We start from the raw sequence: 11564 nt of genomic DNA on the forward strand, positions 1-11564 counted from the left end.
ATTTTAATTTCCATTCAGAATTTTACCTTAATAAGTAAGTTATTCTTCAAATTATGTAATATAACTCAAAAAATATATCTATTTTCTTTATTAGAAACACGAAAATTCTACGAATTGAATATTATAAAATTTCAACTACAATTATGTAATGATAGTAAATTAGGATAATTTCTCGTTTTGTTTATAGTAATATTAAGTGGACTTTTACCTATGGCATTAGAATAATTTCGGTATTGAAATATTCAGAGTAAAATCTATCGAAACACCGATTTCCAGTGAAATTGGCGGCTAGAAGACAAATTACAAAATAAAAGTAAATCTATATAGAAATGAGCGTAATTGTCAAATTGAAATTCTTGGAAGTTCTCGTAATGATAGGTGGCCGCATTATGTAATTATCCTAAATAATAGATGCTGCGGTCGTCAAATGGATGTTTTCGGGCGGGAGCGCCGCTTCCGACCACCGCCGGAATCGAAACAGAACGACAATAATAATTTTCCAAAACAAAAATGTACGCAGGACTTTTCCCCGAATAATTGAACATTCGCGATCATTACCACTGCACATCCGACGTAAATGCAAATATTGGGTTGTCCGGAAAGTTTCAAAAATCAAAACTTTTATATATAAATATATAAGTTTTTTGACAATTTTTGATCTATAGACCTTTCTTCACCTTTCACGCAACTTAAACATTACATGCTCCCAGAATTTATTACGTTTTTCGACAAAAAAAAACTGGTTTTATTATGTCGATTAAAAATTAATCATTTTGCAGTTTATGGAATTTTGCAAAGATTCAAATTTGTGGAAATGGGAAAGTGCTTTGTCTGGTGAATTCTAATACAACATTGAGTTAAATTGAGCAAAACTCATATATCTTATATGTTTGTAAGAAAGCTTTAAAAACGTTCATCAATAGTTGTTTTTGATACTTTTAACATCTCATTCACGCGTTGTCTAGAGCGGGTTATTCTAGATCATATGTCTTGATATCATCATTAGTACTAGCACATCTTTAAGGCTGAAATCATTAGCTTTAAACTTAGAGAATTATGTTTCTAAAATTAATTTAGCCATTTCTAAGTAAGCAGAATATATGTTAGTTATTGCTTTAGTTATTGCATTTTTGGCTTTACATGAATAGAAAAGTATCAAAGTACACGAATCATTTGATCCAAATTAAACTTTTTTCTAAAGACGGTTGAATTCCCACTTTTTACAATTCTGATATATTTAGGCATAGCCAATGGTACTTAGCGAAAATCAGAACTTTCCTGACAAGCCAATAACATGTGATTAGCCCTATGAATGCGCAAGGCTTGTAATGTAGAGATGTGCAAAATACTACTGAAAATGTAAATACAGTCATACCTCTTTTAACGAAGCTCCGATATAACGAAATTCTTAATTTGGAGCCCCTTTTAACATAACATATAATCCAATTTGAGCACATCGACAATTCTTCTTCGACAAAATTTGCCAAAAAATTACATCCAAGAAATTAGAAATCCATATGGCTCAATGAATAGTTTTAAAAAATGTCGACGAAGATAATGTTAAAAATTGAATGCAAAAGATGATGGAAGAATTAAAGACAAAATTAAAGAAGTTCCTGCCGAAGTATTTTTAACATCTAATGATTTTAAAAGGTGCTCAAATGACACGTTTTATTTTTTAACTAATATCGACAAGAACTTTCCGGACAAGTGTGGAAAAAAATAAAACATTTAAAAAATAAGGGATGGAAATTATAAATTAAAAAGAAAAAAAGAGAAAGAGAGGATAAATAAATAAAACACCAGAGTATAGAATTTAATTTAAAATGTACAATGGTCGTGTATATGTATGTATTCGTTGGAAATACTAAACTAAAATGTAAAGTATTCGAATTTACGAACGAAACTAAAAATGTGTGTGTGTTAAACAAGGATGGAAAAATGCTTGTTTCCTAGTGTTGGAAAGAGAGTGAGAGAGAAAGGGTGGTTTTGTGTGTGTATAACTGCAAATATCAAATGTATTTGCAATGTCTCGTATCAATTTAATTATAGAGAACATGCAACCCTGTTTAAATGGATCGCAATTGATGTGTGAAACCGAGACCATGTGTTTAATTAAAAAAATCCTTTGTTTTTAAGTTTAATAAGCACTCCGCTCGCTAAACACTCGGTCGGTGTACGTCGCAAGCGGCGAGGACGGGGGATGGTGATGTTGTTCGGTTGACGGGGGTTGCGATGCGAGCGAATTCGCCGCCCCATCGTTCCCAAGTAATATACACGTACAATATTATTGGATTCTCGCATCGAAAAAAAAAAAATTTTTTTTCACCTCCTACAAATTATTATTTTTTCTGCTGCCATTTTTTTACCGCCTCCGCCTATCGTGTCGCACACACACACACACACACTTTTTATTCACGTGAATTTGCGTGTGCACATCGAGAGCGCGCGATTTCTGCAAGACTTGACGCGTTTTAATGCCATTAGGGCTAATTATTTAATTTGATTTGCATAGTCCGCCTCACCACCCCCTTTCACAATCCTTTTCACCCTTCAACCCTTCTCTCTCTCTCTCTTTCTGTGATTCACATCACATCCATATACACACCACTATTTTTTTTTTCAGCCCTTCGTCTTTTCCGTTTTCGAATCGGCGCACCGTATTTTCCATACACGTGGACAATCGATACGGGCTTCCAGATTATTTCATTAAAACAATGAACAACTTGAGAAACTTGAAATTAGCTTCAACTAGTTTTTAATTAGTAATGCCCCCGAACTCGGCCTTCCCTCCACATCCTTCTCTCTCACCCGCAACGGCGGCAATCCGCCACCTCCTGCGATCGCCGCCTCCTCCTCCTCCTACTTACTCTCCGGCTAATTAAAGCGAATTTATCAGAAACGGATCGATGCATGTTTTGTTACACTATTTAATTGGATTTAAAAATTAAATTCCGCCAGATTTTCAACGTTCAGCCGAAAGTTCAACATCGAACTTTTCCATCAAACTATCTCTGTTTATAAATTTATTTTTATATGAAACTATCGATACCATTTTATGATTTTGAGAGTATATTTTTATAATAAGCGTTAACAAATTTGTTCTTTAAATGTGATACAAAGTCCTATAATCCCATTATTAAAAAAGTGAATATTATCCTTGACCATTTATATTTTTTAAGTACTTCGGGTGCATATTTATTCAAAAAAAAAGTTGCATTTGAAGCACATTTAATTTTTTGTAACATGTAGTAATATGTAAAAGCAGTAGTTTTTATGTAATTATGTTATTCATGATATTGAAGTGTTGTGCTCACTCCACTTTAAGTAATTAGTATTTAAAAAAAATCAATTTTTAAGGTTCTAATACGTCAAGTGAGCCCAAAGGCTTCAATTAAATATATTTTCATATTCATTAATCAAAAGAAAGTTTTCATAAAAGTTCTAATATGTCAATAATTACTTAACATAAAATTATGAATAAATTATTAATAAACAATTATAAAGAAAATATATTTTCCAGTGAACTGGACTAGTGACAATTAAAAAAAAAATCTGAAAAATTTTTAAAAAAATATTGAAAATCAAAATTTTTCATTAATTACTTAAAATTTTGTTCTATATGTTAATATTTGCAAAATGGTATAATCTTAAGTATGTAAAATATTTAAAAGGCTAAGTATGTAATAGCCTTTTGGTCAATATTTGACTAACAAATACGTTAAAATAATCGTCTTATTCATGTTTTACTTACCATTAGATTTGATTAATATTTCCAAATGTGCGTGTCTACTTGTCAATATCGCATAATATATCTGAATTCCGAGTAGTCTCCATGACAATTATAGTTAATTTTACAAGTACTATTCATTCCTCATTAGACGATAGTACATGTATTAATATAAGCAGTAAAAGTTCCAGTAACTTGATATTAATTACTTGTCAAGTATTGCGTATTAAATCAATATATATGCGTGTAGTCTTCATAACAAAAATAGTTTGTGTTCCAAATACTTTTTTTTTGATAAAATGATAGTGTATGTATTAGTTCAAGAAGCAAAAGTTTAAATAACTTGTTAAGTATCGCGTATTGAATATCCTCCAATTTTAAACAATTGATCTTCAAGAATATTATTTTTTTCAAGATATACTTGTCAATTTACTTGTCCATTACTTGTCAAGTATTGCGTATATTATTGTATAGTAATCATGACAACAATAGCTTGTAAAATAATCTATACATTACTTAATAAACGACAGTATATGTATTAATACAAGTAACAAAAGTATAAGTAACTTGTCAAGTATCTCATCTTGAGAATCCTCTGATTTTGAACAATTGATATTCACGTTCTCAATATTAATCATTTCAAGAAGCTAAGTTCATAAATTTACTTGTCCATTAATTGTCAAGTATTGCGTATAACATCCAAAGTGCGTGTAGTCTTCATATCTTAACACGGTACGCGTATCGATTTTAAACAATCGATCATTACTTCAATTTACTTGTCCATTACTTGTCAAGTAACACATTATTTTACAAATACTATACATTACTCGTCATATGACAGTACATGTATTAATACAAGTAACAACAGTATAAATAACTTGACAAGTATCACGTATTGAATATCCGGCTTTAAACTGTCGACCTTCGCATTTCGCGATATTAATTATTTCAAGATGTTATGCAAACAGGAAAATGTTAAACTGTTAAATGAACAATAATTGCATTGAAATAAGAACAATGTAAAGCGATCATATTTCTAATTCCAGAGCCAAGGCCACGACCATATTTCATGCCGTGACATCGGCTAATGCATTTCCTTTTCTTAATGCCGTAACGTTTCATGTCTTTGAGCGAGACATAATTAGTGTAATATATTTATTTTCTTGCTCGCATTGTATTGCAACGACAGGCGAATACGATATACATTTATCATTATTAACAGATCTATTAAAATATTTAATATACAATTACAACAATTACGTAACGTTTTAATACGTTTAATTTAAGAGAATTTTTTTTTTCTCATTTCATTATTTTAATGATAATACATTTAATTACCATTCTATTTATTATAATAAACAAAACATTTTTTTCTTTACATAAACATCTGTTAAGAAAATGTACAAAGACGTTGTTATCTCTGTTGATTTTATAATTATCTTTGAAGTAAATCGTGTTGAATTAAGAATTATCCAAGCGAAGCATAATTTCCTATTTACTTTGTTTACATGAAACAATATTTACTTATTTTTGTTTTCACTTACGTAACGTTGATTGTTGATGAATTCGTTGCTTACCTGAAAATAATACAAAATAATTAATACACAAAACCTATACGAATAACTATAATATCTATTTATTTATGCAATTAATGATTTAAAATTATATTTAAGTAAATTAATGTGTTAATGACTAATGGTAATCAATATATAAATATTAGATTACGTACTTGCATTGGGTGGAAAGATCGATTTAATTGGTTTTACATATTTTAGAATATTGAATTTATAAAATATTTATAATATCTTTTCCGTAGTAAATCGAAAAACATTATTAATCTACTTATTTTTCTTGCATTAATGTAACTTTATGGTCTTTTTCAGTGATTTTTTTTATTATCATCTGTGTTTCGTGTATAGTGCGCATCTTAAATTATCGAATTATGAATTAAGTATTATGTTTGTGTATAATACGCAACAAAATATTATTGGTTTTTAAATTAATAAAAGCGCATATCCTATAAAAGAAAATAAAGAAAATTAAATTTAAAATTCGTATATAATACGCACCGTTTTTTAATTATAAATTACACTCAATACTGATTATCAGAACGTAATGTTAATAAAAAATAAAGTAACATTTCTAATATTGATAATGACTTTTCTTGCGCACCCGAGTATAATACGCAACCTCGTTATTTTTTATGAGTACAAATTATGCGCATTCTAATTGATATTTCAATTCCCTTTAAAAAAAGAGTGCATATTATACTCGAGATTTTACTATAATTACATTCAGTAACTTTGGTCGAGTCGAGCAAGAACAGAATATATATTAATTGTTATGACAAGTTGTTCACAAGCGTCAATACACAAGCATCTCCAGATTTTACTATAACTAAATTTGATAAACTGATCATGATCCATATTCATTAATTTGACAAGATGTGGAGAAGCAACAATACTCTAGTATAATAAGTACCTGTTTTTAAATCAGTAAAAAAATTGCGAGATGTTAAGATAATCAAACTATCATATTAAAGTATGTAATAAGATGTTCTCATCTCTATTTATTTTAAATTGTGCGTATTATACACGAGATTTTAATGTTGTTAAAAATTGATAATCTGAGCTGAGACAAGTCGAACAACAGCAATAGCATTATGTAAATGCAAGCTGCAATATTCGAGTATAATACGCACCATAATTTTTAAATTTGAAGATAATAAACTATAATTTTCAAGTTTAAGGTATCAGCACGCATCAATACTCGAGTATAATACGCCTCTGCTTTTATTAAAATTGTACGTATTATACTCGAGATTTTACTGTCGTTGAATTTAGATTATCTGAGCTGAGACAAGTCCAATAGCAAGATGTTAGCAAGCTGCAATACTCGAGTATAATACGCAACTTAGTTTTTAAATTTGAAGATAATAAACTATAATTTCAAAGTTTAAGATATCAGCACGCATCAATACACGAGTATAATACGCATTTATTAAAATTGTACGTATTTTATTCGAGCTTTTACTATAGTTAAATTTGATAATCTAAGTCAAGTTCAAAGAAGTACAATACTTATTGATTGTTGAATTTTGGTATACAAAAATTCATGAGTATAATACGCACCTCAGTTTCTGAAACGAGTTCAAGTTATACGTATTATACTCGAGATTTTAAAATAGTCAAATTATCATATTAATTTAAGTTACAAATACTTTAAATCAGTAAAAAAGTATGCGTATTATACTCGAGACTTTGTAATAGTTTAATTTGAGTTAAACCAAAGTTGCATGTAGCAAACAAACAATAATCGAATGTAGAGGGTTTTGGGGTCGAGGACGAAAATTAACCGTTACGAATAAAAATGCGAATATTAATGCAAATTTAGCCTGAGCACCGCCGCAAATAGACTTATTATTCAGGGAGTTTTCAGAAATAAAATAGATAATGTTTGCCGTTGCATATCGCCGCGATAATAATGTACATGGCTTTGGAAACTATTAAAATGAGATTTAGTGTGGTAGATGCGAGCGAAGATAAATAAAGATTAAAATAATGCAACCGTAGGTTGGAGGTATGTTAGTGGGCATGAATAGTGCTAAAGTGCAAATAGTGAAATTTTAGTGACGGGAGACACGCACATGCCATAATACGCTGCGAGTTGAGTAGTCCTGAGGATAGAAGTGGATGAGAGGAGATGGATAGGATAGATTCAGGTTTGAGACCAAACAACAAATAATACCAACCTACACTCACTATATTTGTATGTATATACGTTATATATAATATATATTGGTTTAAAATATGTGCAGGGAGTAAAGTTTGGTAGCGATCTGCATAATATCTGTAGCGATCAAAATGCACATCACGTTCTACAAGTCCCCAGCAAAAGCGAAGAGGGGTGCGGGCTGTGGAAAAGGAGGGAGGATTGAGGGTTTTCGTCGGGCGGAGGAGAACCACCCCCGTTTTCCGCCATCGCCGCTGCCGCCTCCACCTCATCCTACTCTTCCACCCTTTCGCATCGCGCCCATCGCCCATCGCCCGAACTCGAACTAAAACTTAATTATAATTAATTAATGCGACTGCTACTAAGTCTATAGGCTATACGCTATGTAATTAGAAACCTTTATATAAAATGAATACTGTTAATTAACGAACTAAAAAGACATTATATACACTGGCAGAAATTGCAGAAATAAATTAAGTAGGAGATATTATTATGCAGATGAACGGACATTGTGTTTAAAGGCGGAAAACTCGAAGACGAGAATTTAAATCTGAACGTCATAATAAATATTTTGTAAAAATTTGTATTATTAACTTTCTTTTGTTACAATTAAGAATCTTCAATTAAAAAAAATATATTAGGGATTATTATGTGAGAACATACATTAATTTCCTTGAAAACCCTAGAATTTTATATATATAATTAATATGGTATAATAATTTACTAAAAAATATATTTTTCTTATAGAAGTAAATGAGAAAATATAAATATTTTATGGACATAAGTCATAATAAAATTTCCTCTAAATCATAATTTCATTGAGTTATTATAAAAATGCTGTACGCATTGTCTTAAGTTACGTAACTACAAGTAGTTTTCAAGTAAGTGTATATCATACATAATAAGCTGTACTTAACAAGTATATTGACTTTATACTTGTCAAGTAGAGCTTATTATGTATTTTAATACACACAAAATCTTTCATTTTGTATCAACTGTATAATTACAGATATTCAAATAAAAACTATAAAGGTTCGTACACAATACACCTACTTTCTATTATTTTTATTTATTGATAAATAAATTGATTCTAATTTAACATAAGAATAATATGAGTTTGAATGATCAATCAAAAGTTCTATAAAACTAAAATCTTAACTTTATTAATACTAATTACATTTTGTAATTTTCCAATATTATTCAAAGACTTTAAAAAAGAGTCTCAATTGAGTCTCTGTAACTTTTGTAAATTAAAAAAAATAAACAAATCTCTTAATAAGCTTAGTATTTTTTTAAATTTGTTTTGGTTTATTGTCATAAAATGAGTTGCGTTTTCATAAATCACACGAATGCTGTTAACGCGCTTACCGTTACAATCCTTTGGAATTATAAGGGTTGATATGGCTTAGCTTGATATGGCTCCAGCTTGATTATTGACTGTTACTTCGTTTAAAATTATAAAAAAATCCTAAAAAATTAAGTAAAGTTCATTTGTAGTGTGTGAAAAGCATAGTTTACAAGATGTGAGTAGTGATTATAATTTTATAGTTGGTTTCATAACTACTCTCTTCGGACTCGCCCTTATAAAGAACATGGATTTTTCTAAGTACTTTCAAAACAGTTGCATTAATTACTTAATAAGTTTAGAGTACTTAAAATAAATTATTAATGCATCTAAGGAGCATAAACTATTCTGTAGACGTGGCAGTATAATTCATAATTGCAGCTATCAGTTTAACAGTCAATATATTTCAATAAAGGGTGGCACATCGTCATTTTAACTGTCATCGGACTTCTATCAACACTGCTACATCTGACAACAATGTATTATCATATTAGACAGTGTAGATGCACTTGTCATTCAGCTATTATTTTAACTGTCATTGGACTACAATGAAGATTGGTACACCTGACAAATATTTTTGTATCATATTAGAGACAGTGTGGATGCAACTGTCATTTTAACTGTCAATAAAGAGCTTCGAACACGTGACAGTGTGGATCCAAAATTACACTATCAGTGTAGTTTATTAAAAGTTGGTACACTTGACAAATATTTAATGTGAATATACCTGTCATCTAACTGTCATTGGACTACAATAAAGACACCTGTTAAACATTTGGGCATGTTTGTACTATATTATGTATAGTGAAAATTGAGCTGTCATTATAACTGTCATTGGATTTCAATAAAGGTTGATACGTCTGACATCTTAGGAAAAATATTAGGTAGACCTTGAATGCAGCTGACAGTTTAACTGTCATTAGACTACAATAAAGGATGGAACACATAAAACACAAACATATAATACATCAGAAGCTCAGCCCATCTGACTTCTGAGCCCTTAAATCAATCAACTTTCCTTAATAACATCCAATACCTTCAAGTTCGTAGAACTTTGATTAAATTATCTCGCCGCGATGATTTTAAGATGTTGCCGTTTCGCGCGAAACTTGAACACCCCAAGCGCATCATTAAACCAACCCCCAAAAACTCATAACTAAAACTGAAAACCACAACAAATATCGAACGAAAATTACGCACCGAATCTGTACGAAACAAAAAAAAATATACGAACCAATTCATTTGTTTACTCTCATTTTTTTTTCCTGACATTTTCGAATATCTGATTGATTTGTTGGCGTGGTTTTTCACGCGCATTCCAACAGCCCTTCGTGTTGCGTGGTCGAACGCAAAATTATTGGAAAACAACGAGAGAAAAAAACGAACGAACGAATCGAATCGAAAACAACAACAAAAAATGTACGTGTGCATAGACGAACGTTCATTTCATTTAACTTTTCATTTGCATCGGTGTCCAGATGGATTCACGTTGTTCACCGATTGTTGATCCACTGAATTCTTATTCGAATGTACACGCACTCAATATTCATCGAAACAAAAAAATATAGGGTAAAAACGTGTGTGTATAAAAATTGGTGTGGAAACAAATCGCAGTAATAGATGTACACACGAAAAATTGATGAAAAATATGCCAATCCAATTTAATTACACTTTTGCTCGTATTCATTTTTTTCCAATTTCGCCTCTTTTTTTTTCAAAACTAAGCCATGTAAAACAGTAACAAATATAGGTTTTAGTTACTAAATGTTGTTCGTAATCCGAATTAATAAATATAGAAGAAGTCGAAAACCGAAACTACTGTTTGGAAACCGAACTTTACTTCGAGAATAACATTGTTCAAAATTCTACTGCAAAAACGTACGTAAACCGAAATATTCAAAAATGTAACAATTCAAAAACCGAAACCATTATACTCAACATTTCAGTTATCTACTTATCTGTTTTCCTGTTCGGAAAACGAGTTTGTTTTCGAGAATTAAATTGTTGGAAATTCCACTGTGAAAAAATAGGAAAACATAAAAGTCCATCGCAAATAATTCGTTCCTATAGGTTGTACGTAAACCGAACTCTTCGAAAATAGAACAATTGCCAGTTTTCATGTTCGGAAACCGAAATTCTGTAGAATTTAGATGCGTTAACACTAGAAAACCACAATGACCGTAGAGAGTAAAAACACGTTTGAAGAACTTTGGTTCTGGTAGTAACGTATTTATTTCCACCCTCGTACACACAGTGGAATCAAAACAAAATGAAATATGTGCGAGCAACAGGTTATCGACCTAAGCCTTCTTTTGCGAGTTCATGCATTCACCGTATCAAAAGCACCGCTAATTTTGTCACAAATTCTGCAAATATTTGGAGTAAATTGTAACAAAATCAAACCCAGAAAAAATACATTTACACCACTTAACATTTCATTTTTTTTGTGTTGAACTTCTCAATTTAAAAAATTGGACTAGAAGAAAGGAAGAAAAATAATGAAATATAGAATTGTCTGTGCGTTCTTATAATAACCAATTCCGAGTCGTGGATGCTAGTGACAGTTGGATGTAATTAGAATTGGTTCATCAGGAGGAATTTTTAGGAATGGAATTCTGTGTGTTTGGGGTGCATACCAAATGAGTGTAGAGGGTATTTTCATGAAATTAAACCAAGTGCCGAGAGAAGTGTCCAAGATGAAGGAAACCGAAATTGTTTATGACTTTATAGGCTCAGTATTTTCATTTCAAACAGTAA

General features: G+C 30.6%; 1 protein-coding gene across 1 annotated transcript in view; it reads right to left on the minus strand.

The window, feature by feature from the left end:
- LOC108565116 (POU domain, class 6, transcription factor 2-like) overlaps positions 1-11564 on the minus strand; it is a gene marked incomplete at its 3' end in the record, with an annotated part of 82360 nt that overhangs the window by 48239 nt on the left and 22557 nt on the right. The window contains exon 2 of the mRNA XM_017924407.1: positions 5275-5307. The remainder of the gene's footprint in view (positions 1-5274; positions 5308-11564) is intronic.

This window comes from Nicrophorus vespilloides, unplaced genomic scaffold, assembly GCF_001412225.1.
Source record: "Nicrophorus vespilloides isolate i.1.1-1 unplaced genomic scaffold, Nicve_v1.0, whole genome shotgun sequence".
Classification (NCBI taxonomy): domain Eukaryota; kingdom Metazoa; phylum Arthropoda; class Insecta; order Coleoptera; family Silphidae; genus Nicrophorus; species Nicrophorus vespilloides.